Raw genomic sequence first — 25783 nt, 5'->3', positions numbered from 1 at the left:
GTTACTCCTAACCCCATTTAAGTATGTTGCCACGATCATACTCATAGCAGCTAAATCAGGGATGGGCAACTTGTAACCTTCCAGATGTTTTGGCCTACAACTCCCATCATCTGTTACCACTAGCTATACTGACTTGGGCTGATGAGAATTGCAGGACAAAACATCTGGAGGTCCACAAGTTGCCAGCTCCTGCGCTCGAGGGAGGCTTCTTTCCAGTTGACATAAGCATGAGACTGATAATAGTGCTCTTTAAAATCCCACCCTGAGCCAGGGAGAACTTTGGAGGGGTGGAGCAGAGTGGGTCAGGTGGGTTGAATTTTTGTGGGGAGGATCGCTAGCAGTTATCATTCTTTGTTTTTAAGCACAAATGTTCCTACTTTAGAAACAAGCTCTCATTCTTTAAATGGAAGCAGTCATGTGACAAATTAAAAGGCCAGTTTTTAAAAAACACTTCTTAGGTGGGGCAGCTGTCATTAGCCTATCACGAGGGAAACGGCTGCAATTTAGATCGAAGTCGGTGCTTTACAGCTGCAAATGGCATACAATACGCCATTTATGGCTGTAACTTTCCTGCAATAAGCTAAGGGCAGCCGCCACTGGCGTATCGCGTCTTATAGGAAGCCAGAGAGCCACCCTGCAGGAACTCCTCCAGACCCAGAGGTAAGTGCAGCCACTCCACCACAGACTCTGGAGGTCGGATTCTTTGGAATCTGGCCTCATTTGAGTCCGCAGCAGAATTCTCCAGCATCCCAAATCATGGATCAGGAACAAGCCACAGTGAGACTCAGGCTAGGTCTACACTAGTGCTTTTTATCGGTATTGACGTGTACTGATAATTGTTGGGGCACATTACACATTCCGTATACCACTTTTCTAGCATTATTGCCTGCTTTTTATTCTGTATTATCCAAAATACCACAACAGATGTCCTTGTGTGTGCTATGAGGGATATGAGCAAGAGGGATAAAGCATCACCATGATGGGATTGTATTGGTATGACAGGAGGTGTAGATCTGGCCCCAGGCTCACATGCTCACTCTCATCTCTAACTAAAGTTAAGCTGACATACTAGGATATGAAACCATGTTTTAATTCTGTTTTGTTTTAAGAACAAACCACACAGTTCCCCCACTTTGGGACATAACATGGAACTATGGTTTGTTCTTAATGTTTGCTCCTAATGTTGTAATGTGTACAAACCAGGAGAAGGGAAGTAGAGCATGCAAGTCCGAAGCTCACTATGGCTTGTTCCTGATCAGATAAGGTTCAGGTGATCATCTGAATTGGACTTCTGTGTTCTTTGGTAGGCTGATCTTTTCAAACGGAATATCCATGAAATTCGTTATTAAACAGGTTCAAATTGCTTGCTTGTTTACATTGTGATAACTGCAATGCAGAACTCTGGACCATTTCAGTGTGCCACCAGCTGAACGTTCACTAGCAAACTGAATATGTTTTGAGCTGGTTTCCTCCTCCCCCCTCCTCCTCACCTTTTTTTTCTTTCATGTCGTTGACCATTAGAAGATTATAGCATTTATCCAAAAAAGGAACTCTGCTTTCAGAGTTTACCGAGCTCAGGAGTTACTTTGTACTTGTTTGTCTGCTTGATGTCTGGACAGCTAACAATATTCCCATTTTTTAAAACCGATGTTTAGGATTTGATAAGTGTTGTCACAAGCCTTTGTAATCTACAGACAAACAGCCCCCTGCCTCCAGGAGCCAATCAAACATAGAAAATTCAGCTCAGGTCAGAATTTATAGACTGAATTATTTCTTTCTTGCCAACAGATGAACTGCTCTTATTTTACCAAGCTTTCCCCCACTGATTTATTTTATCTGAGATTCTCCTCCTGCTGTTCTCAAGATGATGTGATGTTTCTAGCAATGATTGGCTCACAGGGAGAAAGTTATGTAACATGTGTTCTAGGAGGATAATTTGGGATGTTGGGTTTTTTTTTTTCTCTCTGAAAATTATGATTGTGTATCTTGGCAAATTGGAGGCGTTACTTGCCAAAACCTCCCTGGAAGAGGTGACATAACAAGTGTGAAGATCTTCTATGGACTATTCTTTTGGTAGGAAAGAATGAAAATCTCCTCCTAGAACTTGGGAAGCCAAAGATGATAAATGCACAGCTAAGCTTAATTAGGTCAGGAAAATATTGCTTGATCAATTCTCCTCTTTGGGAGACTGCAGAACTGTCTCTTGATGGTGAATGTCTGTTTACGGCTTGCTGATTCATCAATAGCAGCCTTCCCCAACATGGTGCCCTCTAGATATGTTGAATTCCTGTCATCCCAGCTGGGTATGATGGGAGTTGTAGTCTAACACTTCTGGAGGTATATTTCTCAATGAATATTCCAGTCTTCCCCAACCTGTTGCCGTCCAGATGTTTTGGACTTCAGCTTCCATTGGCCAGCATGACCAATGGTCAGGAATGCTGGGAGTTGTTACTCGCTTAAATATCAGGGAAAGCTGATATGGATATTGCTTCTGCCTGCTCCACTTCTGTTCTAAGACAGAGGAGCAATATGAGACTCACCTTTGGCAAAGCATCTCCTTACCAGAGGAAAAGAGTCGTGTCATCACTAGCCAGGCTAAATAACTAAATCACTTGCATTAGACAGAATGTGCTGTTCCATTTTATATTGTTGTTAGATTGCTGAGTGGGGAGGAGGGTAGTGCTGTCATCATCAACACCCCTGAAGCAGTGTTGGATCACAGGTTGGAGTGGGCAATGGAAAGTTAACAACTCAGATTGGTGTTTGATGTAGCCTCAAGGATTTGGATTGTGAATGCCATTAGACCTTGGGGAAAGTGATATATCCTTGCCCTCCTCTCTTGGGAGGGGCTGATGAAAGGTCTGTTGGAGGTGGGATTGCAGTTTGGGGACAGATGCAGAGGGCTGAAGCCAACTTGTGGTGCAGGTATCTTTCTCTGGTGATCTGATGTGGAGGCAGCAGAACTGCTGCCTTGTAGGAGTGCTTAACTGTTTGCCTCCACCTATGTTCTACTTGTATATTTGTAAATGTACCAATTATTACCAAAATCCAGTAGGTGTCTAGTCATCTGTCCACCTAGCCCAGCATTCTCATCGCTGACTCACAGCAGTCACTCCTCCAGGGTTTCAAGCAAGTGTTTTTCCAGCCCAACCTGGAAATGCTGAGAATGAACCTGGAGCCTTCTGCATGCAAAGAATGAGCTACAATCCTTTCTACAAGATGGGGAGTGTGTAACCATATGCCTGAATTAATGTCCTCTTTTCTTAAATGAACCTAACTTTTATTTTTGTTTCTTTATCTGTACCTGCTCTGTTCAACTTCCTTGTCATTCAGAAGCCTTAAAACTGTTTGCAAATAATCAGGCTGGTCTCACTTATTAATGGAGGAAGCACCCCTGAGCAACTCGGGAGTGTGACAGTTTGTCACCCAGTATTTGGATTAGCCCAAGGGTGCTCAGCTTGAGCTGACTAGCAGGATCGCAGGTCAATGTGGTATGCTTATATATAGTGCTTGCCTATCCTCCCATGCTGTAGGTTCTTCAGATAAAATCACATGGGAGTCACATGGGCAACAGTATTTTTCAAAACATTCATTTCCTTTGTCTGCATGTTTAAAGGAGCTATAGAGAATATGCATACCAGAATATGAGATCTGCATTTTCACAGAACCAGAGCAAGGAATAATGGGCAGATTCACATGTTATGATAAGTTGTGGTAAGAATAAACCACTGTGAGTTAGTTGTTTGCTTGCTAACTCAGAAATCAGCTTCACAGGCTCCCGCAGTATTTGTGCCCGCCCCAAAAGCTGCCTCTCATTAAGCCACGGCTTTCAGTTCCCCCCATCCCTCACCTGTCCGATAAGCTGGGGGTGGGGGTGGAGGAGCCCAAAGCAGTGGCTGAATGAGAAGGAGCTTTTGGGGTGGGTGTAAGTACTGCAGGAGTCTGTGAAGCCGATTTCTGCTGTGGCAATTTACAAAACGACTGTTCTAAACAAGCTTGTAAATTTAAAAAAAAAACATAATATGCACTGTAGGGTTAATTCGAAACTGCGGTCTTCTGCAAGCGCGACAGGGGAAAATAATAACGAAAAGGGGGAAGTGCCAAAGTGGAGGATGTAATTCTCAAGTATTGTTTCATGATGTAGGAAAGGGGGAAGGAGATATCGGTGTGCTGATCTACTTTAGTAATGAAGTATGTAAATAGCGGACAGGCAAATGTATGCATTTGCGAAGGACTGATTTTAAAAAAAAATTTAAGGTTTCTGTCGCATTCAGAAACTTCTTCAATGTCATTTCTTAGCAATGTATCAGTGGAGGGCAGAGGGTACTGACAAGGGAGGAGGGAGGCAGCAAGGCACAAGTGAGATCACAAGGAGTGGTCAGAGTTTTGCCTTTCTTTCCAGGTGGCTCTGTAGCCCTTTCCGACAAGCCACTTTGCTGGGTTTGGACAACATGACAAGCCATGCCAAGAGCGAACAACCCAACAACAAGCCATGGGTTCTTAGCATGGCTTATTGGTGATTAACAAACCATACTGGCGCCATGGCATAACAAGCCACACTGAATAAACATAGCTCACAACCCACCAACCTGCTTATCGTATCATGCAAACCAGCTTAATATCTTGCTTGTTTATTCTGTGGAAATGCCAAAATTAAACAGACTATTCATCAGAAAAAATAATTATTTTAAATTTTTTAAGCTTTTTTTAAATTTGCAAATACAACAGAAAAAGGAATAACAAAAATAAGTCACAATATCATTATATTGTGCCAGTATCTGCAGGAGACACCACCCATGGAAGAGGGTGTGCCTGGTGCTTGCTGCTGCCACCACCTCTTTCCCTGTGGACTCCTGCCTGGCAGTATTTGGAAGGGGGATGTATTGTTTTGATTTTTGTTTAATTGTTGGTGGGGGGTGCATTTGGGGGGGATTCTGTTGTGTTTTTAGGGGTGAGTAGCCTGCCTGATAGGCGAGAGTGAGGGGGCATATGTCCACCGGATGGAGGCAGTGGGGGGAGTGTTGGGGGCCAGAACATACCAAGGCTGGGTGGCAGGCGCTGGCAAAGTGCTAGGGGCAGGCCATGCCAGGTGAGGGAAACAAGGGAGAGATGTGTAATATCTATCCTGTGCTCCAGGCCTGACCAGAGCCAAAGGATGGCTGGGGGCGGCATGACTCCATCTTCTGGCCTTCGCCTGCTGCTCTGCAATGCCAGGTCTGTTACCCAGAAAACATCTGTCATCCATGACACGATCCTGGATGAGGGTGCAGACCTGGCATGTATTACGAAGACCTGGCTGGCTGAGGCCACTGCTCCAACTCTGGCAGCCACGTGTCCAGCCATATTTTCATATGCACAGCAGCCAAGGGCTGGGGATCAGGGAGGGGGAGTGGCTGTTATCTACCGGGAGTCCTTGGTCTTCACCAAACCCCCTCTCCGGGAGACCAAGGTTGCTGAGTGCATGTACTGGAGGTTGGGCCGAAGGGCAGTCACCAGTCCGGGTGTTCTGCTCGTGTACCGTCCACCCCGCTGCACGACTGACTCCCTGGCCAAGGTGCATGAGGTGGTCTCTGATGTGTGTGTACAGTCCCCTAACTTATTGGTGTTGGGGGACTTCAATGTACATTCAGAGGCTGTCCTCATGGGGGCACCTCAGGACTTCATGGAGACCATGGCTTCCTGGGAGCTGCACCCTATTCCAACTGGGCCCACCCATGTAGCCGGTCATGCGCTAGACCTTGTGTTTGTTTCTGGAGAAGTAGGGAGTTATCTGGAAGTTGGAGGTATATCCACTGCCCCCTTGTCATGGTCAGATCACTGTCTGGTGATGTTTGACTTCTCTGTTCCACAACCCCTCCGCAGGGGTGGAGGACCCATTAAAATGGTCTGCCGCAGGTGTCTTATGGATCCAAATGAATTCCTGAACATCCTTGGGCATTCTCTGGAGCACGCAAATGGCCACTCGGTCGAGACCCTGGTGGGTGGCTGGAATGCTGCAATCACTGGGGCATTATATTGGGTGGCTCCAAAACTCCCTGTCCCCCTGAACAGGGCTTGGACTGCACCATGGTTCAATCTGCGGTTACGAGCTCTGAAACAGGAGGTGAGACGGCTAGAGAGCTGGTGGCAGACGTCTCACTCCAAAGAGGATCAGACACGGGCTAGAGCTGTATCTTCAGCCTATCACGTGGCGGTGAAGGCAGCAAAAAAGGAATATTATGCTGCCTCTATCGCGTCTGCGGAGTGCTGTCCCAGGAGGGTGTTCCAAGTGGTCCGGAGCCTGGTCGGCCCAGCTGCTCTGGAACCGCTGGAGCATTTTAAGGCCTTCTGTGAGGCCTTATTTATTTTTATTTATTTATTTCATTTCTATACCACCCAATAGCTGAAGCTCTCTGGGTGGTTCACAAAAATTAAAACCAAACAGCACACAATAAAACAATTTAAAATGTACAACCACAATAAAACCTAGCAGCAGTGCAGGAGCTTAAAATACAGATTTAAAACAGCAAAGCTAAAAGTCTAGAAAGCTAAAATGTTAAAATGCCTGGGAAAATAAAAAGGTCTTTACCTGGCACCGGAAGGAATACAATGTAGGTGCCTTGGCAAGGCACTTTGCAGCTAAAATTGATCGGATCAGGAGCGTTCTTCCATGTGCCATGTATACAGTTAGCAAGCAAGAGGTGGTCTGTGGCAAACTGGTTTTGCGGTTCCAGCTTCTTCCTTCTGATGAAGTGGACAAGGTGCTTTCATCTGTAAGGCTGACCACCTGCTTACTTGATCCTTGCCCATCTTGGCTCATTAGGAGCTGAAGAGAGAGGCTGGGTGAGGGGATCAAGGCGGTGGTGAACGCCTCCCTTGAGGTGGGAGTGATGCCATCAGCCCTCAAGGAGGCAGTGATAAGACCGCTTTTAAAAAAGCCCTCCTTGGATCCCCAAGTTCTGAACAACTTTCGCCCAGTTCCGAATCTGCCATTTTGGGGCAAGGTGATTGAGCAGGTGGTGGTGATGCAGTTGAAGCCACACTTGGAAGAAGGTGATTATTTAGATCCATTTCATTCGGGCTTCAGGCCTGGGCATGGGACAGAAACGGCCTTGGTCACCTTGGTGGATGATATGAGGAGGGCTTTGGATAGGGGCAAATGCTTCTTCCTTGTTCTCCACAACCACTCAGTGGCTTTTGATACCATTGACCATGGTATCCTCCTGGACTGCCTGGAGGGGTTGGGCACCGGAGACATCATATTGCGGTGGTTCCAGTCCTTCCTTTCCAGGAGGTACCAGAGGGTAGCACTGGAAGAAGAGGTTTCGGACCTGCGGCCGCTCACTTGTGGGGTGCCACAAGGTTCTATCCTCTCCCTGATGCTATTTAACATCTATGTGAAGCCGCTGGGGGCTATCATCAGGAGATTTGGGGTGTGGTGTCATCAATATGCGGATGACATGCCACTCTACCTCTCATTTAAATCTTCACCAAGGTTAGCCGTAGAATCCCTGTCCAAATGTCTGGAGATGGTGAGTGGCTGGATGGGGAGGAATAAGCTGAAGCTGAACCCTGACAATAATGAGGTACTTTTGGTGGGAGACAAGAGGAGGTTGGGGGATGTTGACCTGGTGTTGAATGGAGTACAGCTACCCTTGAAAGACCAGGTCCGCAGCCTGGGGGTCATTTTAGACTCCCAGCTGTCCATGGAGGCTCAGGTATCAGCTGTGAGCCAGACAGCGTTGTACCAACTCCATCTGCTACAGCAGCTGCACCCCAACCTTCGTGACCACCTGCTCCCATCGGTAGTACATGCCCTGGTCTCCTCTCATCTAGACTACTGTAATGCGCTCTACGTGGGGTTACCCTTGAAGATGGTTCGGAAGCTGCAGCTGGTACAGAATGCGGCGGCTCGTCTGATTAAAGGCAGCCGCTGGCGTGATCACATCTCTCCGGTGCTGAAGGAGTTACACTGGTTACCAGTTGTTTTCCGGGCCAAATTCAAGGTGTTGGTTTTGACCTTTAAAACCCTATATGGTTCTGGCCCAGCCTATTTTAAGGAGCGCCTCCAGCAACACCAGACAGGCCGCTCAACAAGATCAGCCTCGGATGGCTTTCTCTCTGTCCCATCAGCCAGGACAGCTAGGCTGGTGAGGACAAGGGAGAGGGCCTTCTCTGTGGTGGCCCTCACTCTGTGGAACTCCCTCCCTAGGGAACTCCGCCATGCCCCCTCTTTAATGAGCTTCCGCCACGCATTAAAAACATGGTTGTTCAGGCAGCATTTAGGGTGGGTTAGGGTATTTTTAGAAATATGATGTTTTAATGCAGAATTTATTGTTTTAAACTGTTTTTATTGTATGTTGTACATCGCCCAGAGTGGCTGGGTGACCAGCCAGATGGGCGATTAAGAAATTTAATACATAAATAAATAAATTAGCAAAAAAAATAAATTCAGCAATTCATTCAAGTTTTGAAAAATGTATTTATTTGTTTGAAATTATTTTTAGGCTGCCTTTCAGGGCAGAACCCAATCAGTGGTCTCTCTCTCTCTCTGCAGAAAGTGAAAATTATTAATTTAACACAACTCTGTTCTGGGACAGATAGGACAAATACATTCTAGCAGTGACATTTCACATCTCCTCCCACAGTAAGTAGTATCATATACAAGTTGTAAAACTTTTTAAAATAGCTTACTGGTGAGAGAGAGAGAGAGAGAGAATGAGAGAGCCATTTTTATTAAGGTTTTGCTGGCTGAAACATGAGATGATTCTTGCTTCTTTGGTTTTCAATTGTTGTTGTTGTTGTTCAGTCGTTAAGTCGTGTCTGACTCTTTGTGACCCCATGGACCATAGCACGCCAGGCCTTCCTGTCCTCCACTCTCTCTCGGAGTGTGCTCAAGTCAAGTTCATATTCATTGCATCAGTGATGCTATCTAGCCATCTCATCCTCTGCCGTCCCCTTCTCCTTTTGCCTTCAGTCTTTCCCAGCATCAGGGTCTTTTCCAGGGAGTTTTCTCTTCACATTAGGTGGCCAAAATATTTGAGCTTCAGCTTCAGTATCTGTCCTTCCAGTGAACGTCACTTTTAAAAATGTTCAGCTTCTGAAACCTAAAACTTTGGATGTGTACTGGCATTTCAGCCAACTCTTGGGGCACTTTGATTAATGATCATAGCTAGTGATGGACATGTGTTGTAGCACAGGGAAGACATGTGCTGGGTTTTTAAAAAAATCTGGATATTTTCAGCACAACAATTATGAGCATAATTCAGCCAAAGTTAAGGCTAAGCCCAATAGGTTTCAAGGGAAGAATGTTAAGATGTGTATTTAACCTTCTCATTTTGCTAAATCCAACATTACATGAGCAGATATCTGCTCATACGACAAGAGTTTCCCCCCCCATCTGCTGTGGAGGGGCCCCCAACCTTCCGGAGCATATCTGGGGGAAGTGGAGGGGGGCTGCAGCGGGAGGGGTATTCCATCCACTAGTGGAAAGACACCATTGGATGCAGCCCTTTGTTCAGTTATTTCATTTTTATTCCACCCTTCCTCCAAAGAGTTCACTGTGCAGGGCATATGGTCCTCCCCTGCCCTCATTTTATCCTCATAACAACCCATTGAGGTAGGTTAGGCTGAAATAGAGTAACTGGCCCAAGGTCACCCAGTGTGTAATGAACCTTTAAAATGCTGTATTATGGTATCACTTACTGATGGATGTCTTCTTCTTCTTCTTCTTCAGCATGCTTTCCTTGTGGCCTTACAGTAAGAGTAATTTATGCCTACACTGGAAGGCTGTCTTGAGCTTAAGGCAGCTTGCACAAGCAGGCATATAATATTAAAGTGCAAAGCAGATTTTTTCATTGTAAACTTTCATCCAAATATTGCGTCCGGAATTTTTCAGTGTAGTTCTTCTTGACAAATCAAACAATGCCTGTAAAGCAAAGTACTGTTGTATATTCCTATTAAATGTAAGAGAGAACTCCCAAAGTGTGCCCTGTTCATGTACTCACATTTGAATCTGCATTTTAACCTTAAAACTTATTTATTACCTGCCATCCTAGAAAGTTTGGTGAATATACTCTTTCAATTTATATTTAATATTTCTCACATCCAAAGGGGATTGGAAGCACTTATTTACCAAAAAGAAGAAGTGCAGTGTTGCTGGATCTGTTTGCAGTATTAACTTTACACTTACAGATTGGAATTCTTGCTGTCAAATCAAACGTTAAGAAGAGGATCAAATCTGTTTTTCGCAAGTGCTTCTGGCACCTACAGCATGACTCACTAAAATGTCCCTGCTAAAATCAGAGCATTCAATTTTTAAAGAAATAGGGAATATGTAGAAGTATGATTCATGAGCAGCCCCTGAGGGAACAAACCAAGGCTTTTGACTCTTTCATTCTTGCTCTGTGTAAATCCATTAAGAAAAGACTCAGATTCACAAATCCCTTTGCCATAGTGACCGAGAGAGTATATGTATTGAACATAGGAATTATATATATTGAAGCCAGCCCACTTCATTATCATCACCTTTAAGACGCCAGAGGCCTCTTGTTGGCTACAACAGACTGATCTAGCTTCTTTCTGCAATAAGTATTGAACAGTGGGTTTAAGATAGTGAGTGGAGAATAAACAGAAGATTGCCTAGAGCATAGCGATTTCTGTATCATCACAGAACAAAACACATTCTATATTTACCAAATGTCCTTTTTTGTCATGAAATAGCCAAATAGGATAGCAACAAGCATTGTGGCCTTATATAACACAAAATGGTGATAGATGTGTTATTGAATAGATGGATTGATGGTACTCTAGGAGCTTTTCTATATGAGGTATTTATTGTGCACTTGTGATTCCGTTGTTTACAGGTTCTTTAGAGGTCATCTCCCAACACATAATTAGGAACTATGACTTGTGAAGTTTACAAAAAAGCAAATAATTTAACATACAATATTTTCTACATGTAAAATAGTTGTGTAAGCTAAATAACAGTGACTAGGAAGTAAATGTATATTGTGCAATTCATCCTACCATAACGATCTGAACTGTTAATAAAGTGTAATGCGCCATGATTTCTCTGCAAACTTGCAGAGGAACTGTCTCTTGGAATTCCTTCAAATATGTTACTTTCAAAAGCCAAGATTATGAAGTTCACTTTTCTCTGATGAAGTATTGAACACCTGTATGGTGTCAACATATGTGGCAAAGCTGAGAATGAATTTTCACACACAGCTGTAGATGCATCAAAGGTGAGTCCTGCAGCATATGAAGTGTACATGCGTGGAAAGGCTTCCTTGTACAGATACAATGTTTTAGTAAGCTCCTGAAGGGGTTTTGCAGGATTCTGCCATATCCTTGTACTTCCTCAGTAGATATGTTTGAAGTTCCTGTGTTTCTGGAGTGCATCTGGAAAGTTCACCCAGTGGTGTAAGCTTGCTTGGGTTAAAAAAATTATCTGTGTCTATATTCTTCAGAGTTATCTGTATGGCAGCTGAAATGTGTATATTCCTTTCACAAAATTGAGCTGCCATTTCACCTTTCACTGTATCAATTGCACTGAAATATATTCTCTTAAAAGTATCATCATGGGTGGAACGGTTTGTGTCACAGCCTGGACAATGTTGCCTTCATACATCAGCATATTTTGTAGGCAATAGCTCGATTTACAAACCCTCTTTAGCATTGGTCTTATTTCTTTTGCAACACCCCAGACAGGTTTTGACTGAGGTAACATGGACCTCAACAGGAAAAAGGTCTCCCACCCCACCTGTACAATAAGTACAGTGTCAGAGTTAAAATTGGGACATACCAGACTACGTATTCAGTGGAGTTTATACCCCCCGGCCTTTCTTGGGAATATTCCTGTTAGTATGGAGCATGACCTGCAATAGCAATGGTAGGGAGTATATGTAGGTTGGCATCACACAGTAATCGCACTGCACTACACTAAGAAGTGAGACTGTGTCTAAATTAAAAACTGTGACGTTTATTGACGTTTATTGACGTTTCAACTAATTTTTAAAAACGGAATTATTTTTCTGCAATTGTAGACATCAATAGCGAATGCATGTGATCGTATATTGCATACCCGTTCGGCTCCTTGACACAAATTATTATAAATTCTAACAATTAATTGCGAAGCTGTCAATTTATTTTCAGGGTGTGTGATTAATTTTCCTGCAAAACTAGGCATCAGCAGCTTTAATCTGAGACTGTCCCGAAGTTGATCTGATAATATTTAGGGGTAGAAACGGAGTGAACAAAAAAGTGTGCTCTATATTAATATATAGATGGTAAAGCAAGCATAGTTCCCCTGGTTCTATATTTGGAACTTGATGTCCCAGAAAATACGGGTCTGCCACCCAGACAGCAGCAAATTACCCCCTGCCGCTCCTGCTACCACCAATGCCTCCTCTCTTCCTGTAAAGTCTCAGGCAGGCTTCCCCAACCAGGCACTCCCCAGGCACTCTCCAGATGTGTTGCCCTACAATTCCTGCAAGTGACCATGCTTCTGAGGATGATGGGAGTTGTAGTCCAATACACCTGGAGGATGCCCAAAAGGGGAAAGCTGATCTAGGGATAATTAGCATGTGACGTGATGTCATCCTGTTGCGAGTTTCACCATTTCCACTCGATTACATGCTGCCTTTTGCTGGGGTAGGGAAAACCGCAGTGAGATAACATCACATCACATATCTGGAGTGGTTCTAGGGGCTCCTTCACACTGAGCTTTTATCCTGTGATGGAGATTGCTCCTTCACAGAAGTTTGCGGGCTCCTTACATGATGCTGTGAACCTTCCCTGACCCTCCAGGGCGTCTCCTGCACTAAATGCCCTTTGTTCCATTTATAAATAGATCAGAGACAATGAGCTATCAAATTACCCCCTTGTGTTTCACTTGAGTTCCCTCTGCGAAAAGAGGAGAAGCGGCAAGAAGAGGAGCGAGATCAATGAAAGATAATGGAAGACTCAGATACAGGGAGAAGGAGGGGGAAAGGGGAGGGGGAGGGGGGAAAGGATGCATGTGTAAAGGGAGTCAGTTGTGATCCTGCATTTAAAACGGAAGCAGAAAGCCCAGTTTTAAATGCTGGATTTTAGGCTGGCATAGAAGCTTCGAAGATCATACCTCAATTAGAAAAAAAAACATCACGGAGAAGCCCTGATTCTGCGAGGATAACGTCTTAATTAAAAACACACACATCCAGAGCGGGGGATAGGAGGGGGTAAAACTTAATCTCATTTGAAGAGATACAACAACCCCCTGTTCAGTGCAGGAAACTTGATTCCCAGGCGGTCTCCCATCCAAGCACTGACCGGGACCAACCCTACTTAGTTTCCAAGATCAGACAAGTGTGCTCACATCCAGCCCTTTGCTTGTTGCTGAGAAAATGGGGGCTGCTGAGGAAGCTATGCGATCGGTAGACAGAAGAGGACATGGGGCCATCGAGAGCTGTGACTGGACAGGAGGAAAATACAAACACTGCTGCATATGGACAGGTGTGGGAGGGGACTATGACTGGATATGGTAGTGAAGATGGAAAATCAGAGCACATTAAGGGGAAATACCGGGATATTAGGGTATTGAAAGCGGGAGCACGGAAGCGGGAAATTCCGGTTCCAATTCGAGGCGGCTGCTGCGTAGTGTGAAAGGCAGGCAGTGAAACCTCGTTGGAAGCGAAAAAAGGCAGTAAGTGTAGATCCAGCCATAATGTCCCATTGCAGCCTATTAGGCGCATGATACTGAATTAATGAATCACTATCCAGATCACATTTGGTATTCTAATGGTTGTGAAACTAGTCAGTGTTTGTATTTTGAATGAGTCAATGGTTTTGTGAAATTAAACCAAGATCACAGCAGTCCAGTAATGTAAAGAGATGGGAATGATGATGCAGAGAGGAACGCACGTCATAACCTGCAATCATCATCATCATCATGTCTGCAAAAGTTTGTTCCTTCCAGAATGCTGATGGGAAGGCAGGAGGGTTTCTTTCGTCTTTCTCCTCCTCTCTTCCTTTTTCAGGGCCAGGAGTGAAAAGTCCTTATCTATTTCTTAGAGCAAATCTTCTCATCTGACCCATGAGCTGGCCTGAATATCAAACATCCCTTGAAGAAGCAGAGTTTTTCTTGCGCATAAACAGAAATGTTGAGCAAAAATTATGCAGCTACTTGTATTTTTCTTAATCACGATGGGCAAAATCCAGCCAGAAAATGAAGCTCTTTTAAATTCCTATCCATTTCAGAGTGAGATATAAGCTCAGCACATGCATGAGCTTTCTCAAAATGAAAACAATGGGTCTCTAATGTGTGTAGCTCTAGCTGGTTCATGCGCTCTGTTTTGATACTTATCAAAACTAACTTAAATATCAATTTCCAAGCTCTGTGTGTGCATGTGCATTTAATTTACCAGGCTACTAAGTGTCATTTCACATCATGCACAGCAAGTCTAGGTCTGCCACCAAGTTGGCCAAATCTGGCTCCTGACAAGTGTGCCTGCGTGATACATGAGTTTGTAAAAGTATTTGTCACATTCAGATGTTACATTTTCAGGTTCACACTTGAGGTACTTCAGATGTTCACCAAGAAAAGCATAATCTGGGACAAGGTCCTAAGGCACACTGCATGTGTGTTATAAATTATTGTGGAGGTACTCGGAAAAATGGCACTGTGGATTCATTCCCTTGAGTCATGAAGGGCAACTTGTTCTAAAGAGCCCTTATCACAGTGCCACTGCTCCTTGGTGCTCTATGACAAACTGTATTCCATTGTGTGGTTGATCTGTGGGTGGTTGATGTGTGGGTGAACTTGCTTTTGAAGCAGAAGGCTGAACTTGAGAGTCTTTGTTTTCTCTCAGCTGTACGTTTCTATGCTCGGCTTGTTGCTGCCCAGATTACACTAATTAAAACAAACTGTGAATGCTACATGTGAAATGAATTGCAATGTCGGACTGCAGATACGATGGACATGTACGTAGCCAATTTCCCAGGCCAGAAGGAAAGAGAAAATGTCTAGCCTAAGAAATGCTTCTGTTCAGGCCTTCACAATTTCTAGGCCTCCCTCATCCATGTACAGTGATTCACTAGTTACAACCACTGCCTGTGCAGGTCCTACTGAGATTGGTTGGAATAAACCTAACAAGGATTTGAATTTGAACAACATTTCTTTAGTTGGAACCACGGTTGTACAGAGCAATAAGGTAATTGGCTACATCGAGCTAAATGCACAAGTAACATATTTAATGCAAAAGGTGCAACCAATAATCAGTCTTGGTTTACGAGACAAATACAGCTGAATCTACACGTAGCAGTTTTACCATTATCATACTGCAATGATAGGTGCACATGACCCCAATGGGCACCAATAGTTATCACTGCAGAAGGTTAACGGTAAAACTGCTATGGGTAGATTCAGCTTAGGTTCCTCCAGTTCACCAAGGTACTGGACATGCCAGAGTTACTTCTCTGCAGACAGTTGTAGTCCCCAAGCCAGAGAAAAACAACAGCAAATGACAAACATATAAATTACAGCTTGAAGGACATACCCTGCAGTAACAATGCAATCACAACAAATAATACCAGAGATACAAAAATTGTTTCCCCATCCGCTTGCTAATCAGCTAATCATCATATACATCAATTCAATTTCTCTTATACAAGGTGATAAGAGCTCAGAAATTCTATTTAGATCCCCAATAGAACAAACTGAGTCTGTCTCCTCCTAGCTCACCCCAGAGGGATATGTGCCCCGAAACCAACCAGTTCATGAGAAGGCCTCTCTTATCAAATTTTGATTTAGCTTCTGGTTTGGAATTCTAAATATATTGGTATTTTAGGACTCCATTATTTTTTCTTTTCCCAAACATCCCTTCTTAAATATTTATAGTTCAATATTCTTAACCTTCTTTTTCTGGTGCTAGAGAGTGTTAATGTTATTTAATGTAATGAGACTTCAGATTCATATTTATTTTAACACAACACTATTTGCATGATATCTTAAAATACAGTGTGTGTGTACCGAGTCGTTGAGACCTAGCCAGAGAGCTGATTCTCTGCTACGTTCCCCAAATTAGACATGATTGATCTTTTGATGTGAAATCAGTGGGAAGTTGCTATGCAGGTCAGTAGAAAACGAAAAAAGAAAAAGGTCAGTATATGGAAGGTACACAGCTAGGATGATAATTGGCAGTGGAAGATGAGGCTACTGGGCTTTAAATAGTTGTGTGTCTGTCTAAGATGGAGTTCTGGCAAGTGTCTTTTTTTTCATCCCTGTAGCACTGCCCCTAATTCCCTCTATTACACTACAATGAACAGAGCAAAGAGGAATGTTCTCAAGAACATTTATCATGTATTGATTGGGCAGCAGCGTTGCATCTGCATGGCATGCCCCTGCCTCAACATGTGCACCAACCATACCACCACCACCACCTGTGCATCTGGCACATGTGAGAAGGATCTCCACCTGTACTGACATGTGCATGCAGATGTAAAGAAGGGTGCAGAACCATTTTGCCCAAGGGCTGCATTGCCTCAGTGGGGTACACCTGTTGGAGGACACCTGCCAGTGGTGAGAGGAACCAAAGCATGCACATATAATCACCCCCCCATTCATACACACGTGTGTCTCAGTCACACTCACACAGACACATGTATAACCCAGTACACGCTCATACACACCACCCATCCATCCATCTATGCACCCAGACAACACATGTATGCACACTTACATACACGGGACACACGGACTCCCCCATTCTCTGTCTCCTGCTTTCTCCCCATTTCTCTTGCTCTCTCTTGCTGTCTCCACTGCCTGCCTTTGCTTTATATCACCTCCTCTCTCCCCTCTTCTGTCTTCCCTTCCCTTCTTGGGACTGTGGTGGGGGCAGGGTGAGCTGGCAAGGCAGGATGAGATCACTGTGTTGGATTCCTGTCTGTGGGCTCATTTCTCAACACACAGAGAGGACAAGCAGCAAGCTGATGATGTAGGAAGCAAACACTTCCTCTGCATCGCCGGGTCACTATGTTGGATTCCTGTGCAGGGGACTGGGCCAATGGGAGTGGGCAGCTCTTAGGGAGAGGCCTGGTGGGCTGCATGTGGTTCCCCAGCTGGAGGTTCCCCACCCCTGGTTCCCTAGCTTTATGCAAAGGGGGATCCTGAGGAAGATAGGATTCCTCCTCATGTGGAGGAGCTCTAGGCATGAATACACTTTTTTCAATATGTTGGCAGGGAGCACGGTTAGCTCATGCAGTCCTGTGATCCTCCTCATGTGTTCTTTGAATACATGAAGGGGCTTGTCTGACCACACCCCGCAAGCACTTTCTTTATTACAACTTATCACCCTACATAGACAGTTACATGATAGTTTCCTGAAATACCACTATATTTCCTTATTATGAGCTCTTCCACACAAGGCTGTTAATCTGCCGTACCTACTTTCGGTTTTGTCACAGAACTGAGATCTGAGCTCTACAAAAAGTGTTTTTCTTTTCCTGCTTTTCTGCTACATAACCTCTAGGTGGCACTGTGCTATAACAGAATAACACAATTACAGAAGTAGGAAAAAAGTTTTCTTTGGCTTTCACAAAAAATACTCAATTTTCCCCACTCTAAAAAACTCCCTTGAAAGTGCTCTTAAAAATCAGAAGTGAAACTGGAGGGTCATGACATCATCTAAAGAACCCGTAAACAACCATGAGTAAGAAATGCAAGTGTATAATAAATGCCACATGTAGAAAAGCTCCATATGTTTTCAGTGATGTATTCCTTATATATGCACATCTTTGATAGTGATTGCTGCTGTGGATAAGACTCATGCAGAAGTGTTAGGCCTGAACAAAAATCAAAGTTGCAGAGTCTAAAAGCTGCTCCAGTCAGATCAATTTCTCATGGATGTAAATTGCACAGCTTCTCATACAGCTTTTCACTGGATGACAAAATGTATGAACTGATTCTGTTGAAGAGGTATTGATATGAAAGCTCTGATATTTGATCTGTTTGATGGTTGATTTACTCATGTTGCTAGGGATGGCGGAGAATTTCTCCATGAATCTTCAGGAGGCCGAATGCCAACGCATTCGGCCCCCCGAAATTGGTGGGGAAATTCTCCGCCGGTCCCCCGCCCCCCCCCCCCCGGGATGGGACTTACCGTGGCCGAATGTCCCTCTCGGCGGTGGGTCCCGGCGGCAGTTCGGCGGCATTTCGGTGGGGGCGGGGGCAGCGTCCGGTCTCCCGACCGGCTGCCGCCGCCACCATTGCAAAAAAAAAAGTAAATTAAAAAAACACACACACACGTGATAGGCTACGTAACGATTTACGTAGCCTATCACGGCTAGATTTCCAAAACCAGCCGTGATAGGCTACGTAAATCGTCACGTAGCCTATCATGGGTGACTTTGGGGGGGAAAAAAAGCGCGTACGCAAATGGCGGCGGCCCATGGGCGCCGCCATTTGTGTTCCTTATTTTGGCACGTCTAGTCTACGTAAACATTTACGTAGACTACGGCAAAAATAAGGGAACGCTATTTGCGTTGCCCTTATTTTCGCCGTAGTCTACGTAAATCTTTACGTAGACTAGACGTGTCAAAATAAGGAACGCAAATGGCGGTCCCCATGGGAGCTGCCATTTGCGTACACGCTTTTTTCCCCCCCAAAGTCACCTGTGATAGGCTACGTGATGATTTACATAACCTATCACAGCTGACTTTGGAAATCTAGCCGTGACAGGCTACGTAAATCGTTACGTAGCCTATCACGGGTGTGTGTTGTTGTTGTTTTTACTTTTTTTTTCGCGGCCGGGTAGACGGGGTGCTCCTACCCGGCCTGAATTTTGCCGGCAAGGGATGAGGTGTCTTCCCCCCAGCCTGAATTTCGGCCGGGCGAGGTGGGGCGCCTCCCCCCCTCTCCTGAACTTTGGGGGGAGAACCGAAGCGCCTCCCCCCCACCGCGAAGCAAGCAAGTATTGAGTATTAATATTCAAGGTGTTAACTTTAGTATTAGCTAAAAGAAGTGACCAGTGATGCAGTCAGGTAATTTTTAGGGATGTCAGAGAATTTCGCCACGAATCTCGGGGAGGCCAAATGCCAGCGCATTCGGCCCCCCGAAATCGGTGGCAAAATGGTCTGCCCCCCCGCCCCTCCCGGGACGGGAATTACGTTGGGCGAATCTCCCTGGCGGCAGCGGCAGTTTGGCGGCGGTTCGGCGGCCGGTCTTCCGACCGGCTGCCGCTGCTGTCATTTCCAGTTAAAAAAAAAAAAAGTGATAGGCTACGTAAATGTTTACGTAGCCTATCACGGCTGAGTAAAAAAAAAAACTGCGCATACGCAAATGACGGCGCCCATGGGCGCCGCCATTTGCATTCCTTATTTGGCATGTCTAGTCTATGTAAACATTTACATAGACTACGGCGAAAATAAGGGGAAAGCAAATAGCGTAGCATCGATGCTATTTGCGTTCCCCTTATTTTCGCCGTAGTCTACGTAAATGTTTACGTAGACTAGACATGCCAAAATAAGGAATGCAAATGGCGGCGCCCATGGGCGCCACAATTTGCATACGCATGGTTTTTTTGTTTTTTGTTTTACTCAGCCGTGATAGGCTATATAAACATTTACGTAGCCTATCAAGGCTGACTGCAGGGACGCAAACGGCGGCGGCTACGGCCACCGCCATTTGCAGACCTGGCTGGCCAGGATTCACAGCGGGAGGGACGGGGCGCCTCCCCCCCAGCCAGAATTTGGGGGGGAGGGATGAGGCGCCTCCCCCCCACCTCGAATCACATTTCGTCAAAAGGTAAGTGACTTTCGTACATCCCTAGTAATTTTAGACTCTACTTACAGTGAAGCCTGTACATGTCTACTCAGACATAAGTCCCATTGTTTTCAATGGGGCATGCTCTCAGGCAAGTGTGTACAGGGGTGGCGGTGGGGTGTCTTTAGCTGATAATGGCTACTGCAAATTAGGCAGGCAACAACCCTTCTGGGTTTTCAGCTCCTCCTAAAAATATACCTTTTCCAACAGGCACTCCCAGGAAGGTAATCTTGTCCTTCGTGCATTGCTTAGAAATGTCTTCAATATCAGCACTTCATAAATATCCTTAAATAAATAAATAATGGGTATCACTTCACTTACTTCAAAATATGGTAAGCCAGCCCTGCTGTGTGACTTTTTTTGGTGGTGCTTATTTATTTATTTCATAGATTTACAGCTGGTGTTTTAAGGTAAAAACCCCAAACAGATTACAACTTAATTAAAAAGTATTCTGTGGAGTGTGGGGCCCTCTCTGCTCCAAAGTGCTGCCCTAATAGCACCACTGTGGATCTATTCTCTGACTTGATATAAAGTTCCTATGTTCCTAAGTGTGTTTGTATCTTTATATTTGGAATATTCAACAGTGATCTGATTATTTTGAAAAGTGTACAGCTATTCTCAAAACACTTGGATTTTTTTTTCTGGTGGTGGTAGGGAGGGTGCAATTGACCCCTCCTCCACTGCCTGAGGCAGAGAATTCACCACACCTCATGGGAGGGTCAGCCCAGGATTCCCCCCTTCCCCCTGCAGTTCCCTGTGGTGCCTCCCATGTTGTTCTGGCAGATCCCCTCCAATCCTCCAGAGGAGATTTTTAGGAGGGAGAAGGAGGTTGACAAAAAATAGCCCACTTCTTCCAGCATTAGCAAATTTTTGCCAGTTGTACGTCTGAATCCAATTTCCTTTTCCTTTTTCCTTTCACTTACTGGTGTTTTCCCTTTTTGTTGATTTTATTTTTCACTCTGTTTCAAAATAAAATTCCATGGTAAATTAAAGTTGATTTTTAATATAATAATAGCATCTTTGAAAAACCATGCCTCTGTAATATGTGTCTAATATTACCAAGAACTATTTCCAAGAATCCATATTAGCACTTAATGGCTTCATAATAAATTAAGTTTATTCAAGCTATCTTTCTTTTTTATTGTTGTTATAACAACAGATGAGACCATTTTTATTGTCATAGAAACGGTGTGTGCCATTTTTCTCAGCATATGTTGTGACTGGGCGTGGGGGTGGGGGAGAACAGTTTGCAAAGTAGCCCTAATGTCTGGCAATGATCTTGTTATTATTATTTAACTAATTCACACCTGGCTCAAAGTTAAAGAAATAACCTTTGCATCATATGCTACCAAATATGTATTTTTATGTCATTGAACTTTCACAAAGTGGAATTTAGAATTTCAGTACCCTTCAGTACCAATTGGAATAAATATATATTTTTACTGAAATAATTAAATCATGCTTGTTAATTATATGTGAATTCCATAAGCCAGAGATACTTTGGATTTTTATTTTTATTTTGCACTGAAGGGTACATGTAACTTCCAGATAAATTCTATGCAGACTAAATTGTGATGGTAAATTCTTTGCATTAAGGATCAACACAGACTGGAATAGAGAGGTTCAATACCAGGTGAGTGGTTGAACTTTTTTTAAAAAAAAAATTGAAGCACATATTCCCAATTTTGCTGTTTTTATTACTATTACTATTTCTTTAGGTAAAGTTTGAGGGGTAGCTGAAAAAGTCTCAGCCTTTACCTGTCATAGCATTTCTTTCTCTCTCTCTCTCTCTCTCTTTTGATCTCATCCTTCTTCAAAAACAACAGCAGAGTCTTGTGTGATATCTTAAAGCCTAAGGAGTTTATTGTGGGATAAGGTTTTGTGAGCCATGTAGACAACTGAAGCTGCCTTATCAGTCAGAGTTGTGGTCAACCTAGCTAGCATTGCGCCTCCTCTGTTAGCATCTCTCCAGACAGGGGTCATTCCAGTCCTAGTGGGTCCCTTTTAGGTGAATATGTAGGAAACAGAACCCAGGACCTTCTACATGCAAGGCAGGTATTGTACCACTGAATTATGGACTCTCCTTTGCAACTTGAGATGTTAAAAAAAATCAACTGTGTGAGAAACCCAACCCGACAGCAGGGCCAGCGTCAGTACATGGCATGGTTGGGCACCTGCTAGAGCCCCCTAGACTTGCTCCTCCACATAATCATTGCCCCCTGCTTGCCCACCTTACTCTGGCCCAAACGGGAGTGGTAGTGGAAAAGAGGAGCAGTTGATGGCATTGCCTACTTGCCCCCTGCCTCTCTGCCTGTCAAGCAAGCAAGTAAGTGGTAGCAACAATGAGAAAGAGGACTAGGAACAAAAGCAGCTGGTCACAGTGGCAGTGAGCCTGCCAGTGGCAGGCTCACTGAGGGATGGCACCCATTGAGGGTGTCTAGCCCAGGGCCCTCAGAAACCTGGAGCCAGCACTGACTGACAGATTGGTCCATCCAGGCCCAGGACTTTGAGTGCTTTGCTCTTCTGGGTTTGAATCTCTGTGTATTCAACTATGCTAGTGGTTACCCAGGGTTGACACTGCTTTTTTCTGACAGACTCCTTGTCTTTAGCAGTTACATGGCAGGTAGGTACAACATAGTCCTCTCCGTGCTGGGAATAGCTGCACCTATTGAATTTGGCGGCGCTGCAGATAGGTGAGCATTTTGTTCCAGTTTGGTTTTGTTAGGACTTTGCCAAAATTCACAAACTTCCTCTTAAGGACATAAAGCACTTGAGTTTTTAAAAATGTGAATGCAAGAGAAAGCCACACCGATGGAGTCACCCATCCCTAACATGAACCAAGGTGTGTCTGGTTCATGGGGTACATCTGGCTTTCCACGGGCAATTGAAGCCCCTTTGACTTGCTCGATGATCAAGCCAAAGACAAAGCGTGATGTAATTGACACAGTCACATCTATGAAGAGTCTCCTTCGGGAAGAAGCTGTGCTTTGTTTTTCTGCATTTCTGCCCTCCATGGCAGACATGGCTGCCAGCAGCCATGCTCCAGCAGCTGGCCCCAGATAGCTCTTTTGTTTCGAAGCTTGTCAGCATGCAGCTCTTCTTCGAGTGCAGCCATCTGGATCTATTGGCAGTTCCACAGGCAATCATGTTGTTGGCTTTGGGGCTACCCTGGGGGCTCCCAGGTGGCTGAGATGGCTTGTCAGCTCAAATTCCGATTATCCTTTCTCAAGTCTGGTCTTTGAGGAGGCCTTTGCTAAAATCTCCCTCTCTGGGGAGAACTCATTCAAAACTTTTGACTGCAAGATTGAGGGAAGAGTTTAAACAACAACACCCACTCCCCGATTCCTGTAAGTTTTGACCATGATCCATGTTCCAGATCGTGCTTTCACCAAACTCTCCAGAACTAGCTCCTGGTGTGGTTTACTTGGACAAGCCAGCTTTTTTTAAAAAATGATTTAATCCACTTTTTATATTCAGTGGTATGCTTAAGCAGTGGTTTATTGGCTTGCATGATCAGGTTCTACTGAAGGCTGTTGCTTGGAAAGACAATGGAATAACTGTACCGATAGATCTTCATTATGCACAGCACCATCAAGGATCGGCTTACATGGGTGATTTATTTATAATTGTTGTAGAAAACATATCCACCCATCTCCATGCTCCCAAGGAGATTGCAGACTAAAACAGTCAGCAAAGAAGGAAAGAAAAGGGCTGGGATGGAAGAATGTAGGTAAATCTAGACACTTGCACTTGGATGCCAGTGTGGTGTGTGGTGGTTACAGCATCACACTATTACTGGAAAGACCCAGGTTCAGTACTGCACCCAGCCATAAAACTAGGGCAAGTCACTCAGCATGTCTACGTCATAGGGTTATTCTACAGGATTGAGAACCATGTATGCTACCTTGAGCTCTCTGGAAGAAAGGTAGTGTATAAGTGTTTATGATTAGCACTGTTACTATTATTAAAGCTTGGTTACAGTTGGAAATGAGATTAAAATGATAAGGAAAGGCCATGCAGAAGAACTGAATTTTGGGGAGAATTTTGAACCATGAGACAGTGGTGGCATGGACTACATGTTCAGGGAGGGAGAGTCTGGATCAGCTCTATTAAAAAAGCATTGTTTGAAGTGGTATGAGGATTCTGTCTGTGGTGTTATAGCTATGATGGCATTCATCCTTACTTGTGAGACTGCCATTGTCTTGACCCCTACCATCTTTTAGCCCTCTGTTGTTGTTGTTATTATATCTTGTTTGTGACTCCCCACCTTTCCAGTTATACTGCTCTTAGCAACCAAAGGCGCTCCTGCTCCCCACAAAAGCTTTGTCTGTGTTCTCTTGCTGCTCCTATGGATGGCACTCCCTCCCTGAACATGTAATTGGTGGATCACTTTGGGGCACTGAAAAGTACAGGCACAGAGGCCCTGATCTGGACTGGAACCATGGGAGCGGGGAGGGCTAAAGCCACTTTACTTCTCCATGCTAGCATCCCAATCCAGATTGGGGGCCCTGTGCTTACTTTTAGACTAAGAAAGAAAGATGCTGGCTCAGTTCGCACGATCACCATGGTTTAAACAAGCCGCAGTGGCTTGTTTAAGCTGCAGCGCATGCTGGCACATTCCAGATGCCATTTGCCTAATTACCTGCTTGGGTATGCATGGCTTGTCGTGTCATCCAAACAAGCAGCATCGCTTGTTGGAGGTGGAAACAACCCTCAAATAACCTAACAACAGGCCATGGGTTATTAGTGTCAAGGGCTCCTTGGAGGCCTCTCTCAGTCTAATCCAGTAGCCAAGTCCAGACACAGACAAAGGGATTCTTTTCAAAGCTTTATTCCTCTTTTACAACTTAATAACTCTACTGTTAGCAACTAGATATGAGCAGCAGAGTACCTATGCCCTAAGTTGGAACAGAGGAATAAAGCTTTGAAAAGAATCCCTTTGTCTGTGTCTGGACTTGGCTACTGGATTAGACTGAGAGAGGCCTCCAAGGAGCCCTTGACAATTAGAGGGTTGTTTCCCCCTCCAACAAACTATGCCACCCACAGTTTGGATGACATGACAAGCCACACCTACATTTTTAGGTAAATGGCGCCTGGCAAGTGCCACAGCTTAAACAAGCCACCGTGGTTTGTTTAAGCTGTGGTGATTGCGCAAACTACCTCACTGTTTCCAGCTACTTCTTCAAAGTAACATGTAGCTTGGCCCTCAGGTGACTGGTTTGTTTCAGGAGTAACTGAAACAGGAGTAGCTCTCACATTTGTGCATTATTCTGCCTCATGGGTCTGCTGCTCTACAATGATCTGCCCCATATTCATCTTCTCCTGTTGCCACTTGGGGCCAGTATGAGAGTGAAAGCTGTGCTTCCTGCCCACCATGACTGGAGAGGAAGGGAGAAGACCTAGTGTGGTGGCGGAGTGCAGGAGACACAGAATACAAACATGCAGACCAGGACTCCTTCCTCTTCCACAACCTAATCAGCTCTCCTTTTATGTTGGGCATATAAAAGATGCCCTTTAATTTGTATTTAAGCATATGTATTGGAAATTCCCTTAATGCACTCTTTGTGATATTTTCCTAATTAAGCTCAGCACATGCCTATGAGAAGGCAGCTTTCCAGAACGAGTGAGTGAAATCATGCTAGTACTATAAAATACAAAAATGAAGCAATTTATTTCTCCAGGTCCCTCATTCAGAGAAACATTTTGCTGGTCATGTGGGAGTGTTTGATCTCTTCATGAGAAAAGGTTGGCGCTATGTTAATTTCAAGCAGACAATCACATAATTAATTTACTCAGCAAGAAAACAGAGTTCACAGAACAAGCCTGCTAGTGGTGCCAAAAGATGACCTCTGGCATCTGTTCTTACACTGAATTATTTCAGGGGTTAGCTCATCTTATTGCAATTAAAAGCTTTGCTAAATGAACTTGGAGAGATATCAGCCTTCCTTTGTAATACACTCTTCGGTACAAAGTTTGTTTGGGGTTTCTATTCAACTTCATTTAATT

This window comes from Heloderma suspectum, chromosome 3 (assembly GCF_057233095.1).
Source record: "Heloderma suspectum isolate Gila_16-S chromosome 3, 16-S_ref, whole genome shotgun sequence".
Classification (NCBI taxonomy): Eukaryota; Metazoa; Chordata; class Lepidosauria; order Squamata; family Helodermatidae; genus Heloderma; species Heloderma suspectum.
Note: the sequence above shows the minus strand (reverse complement) of the source record.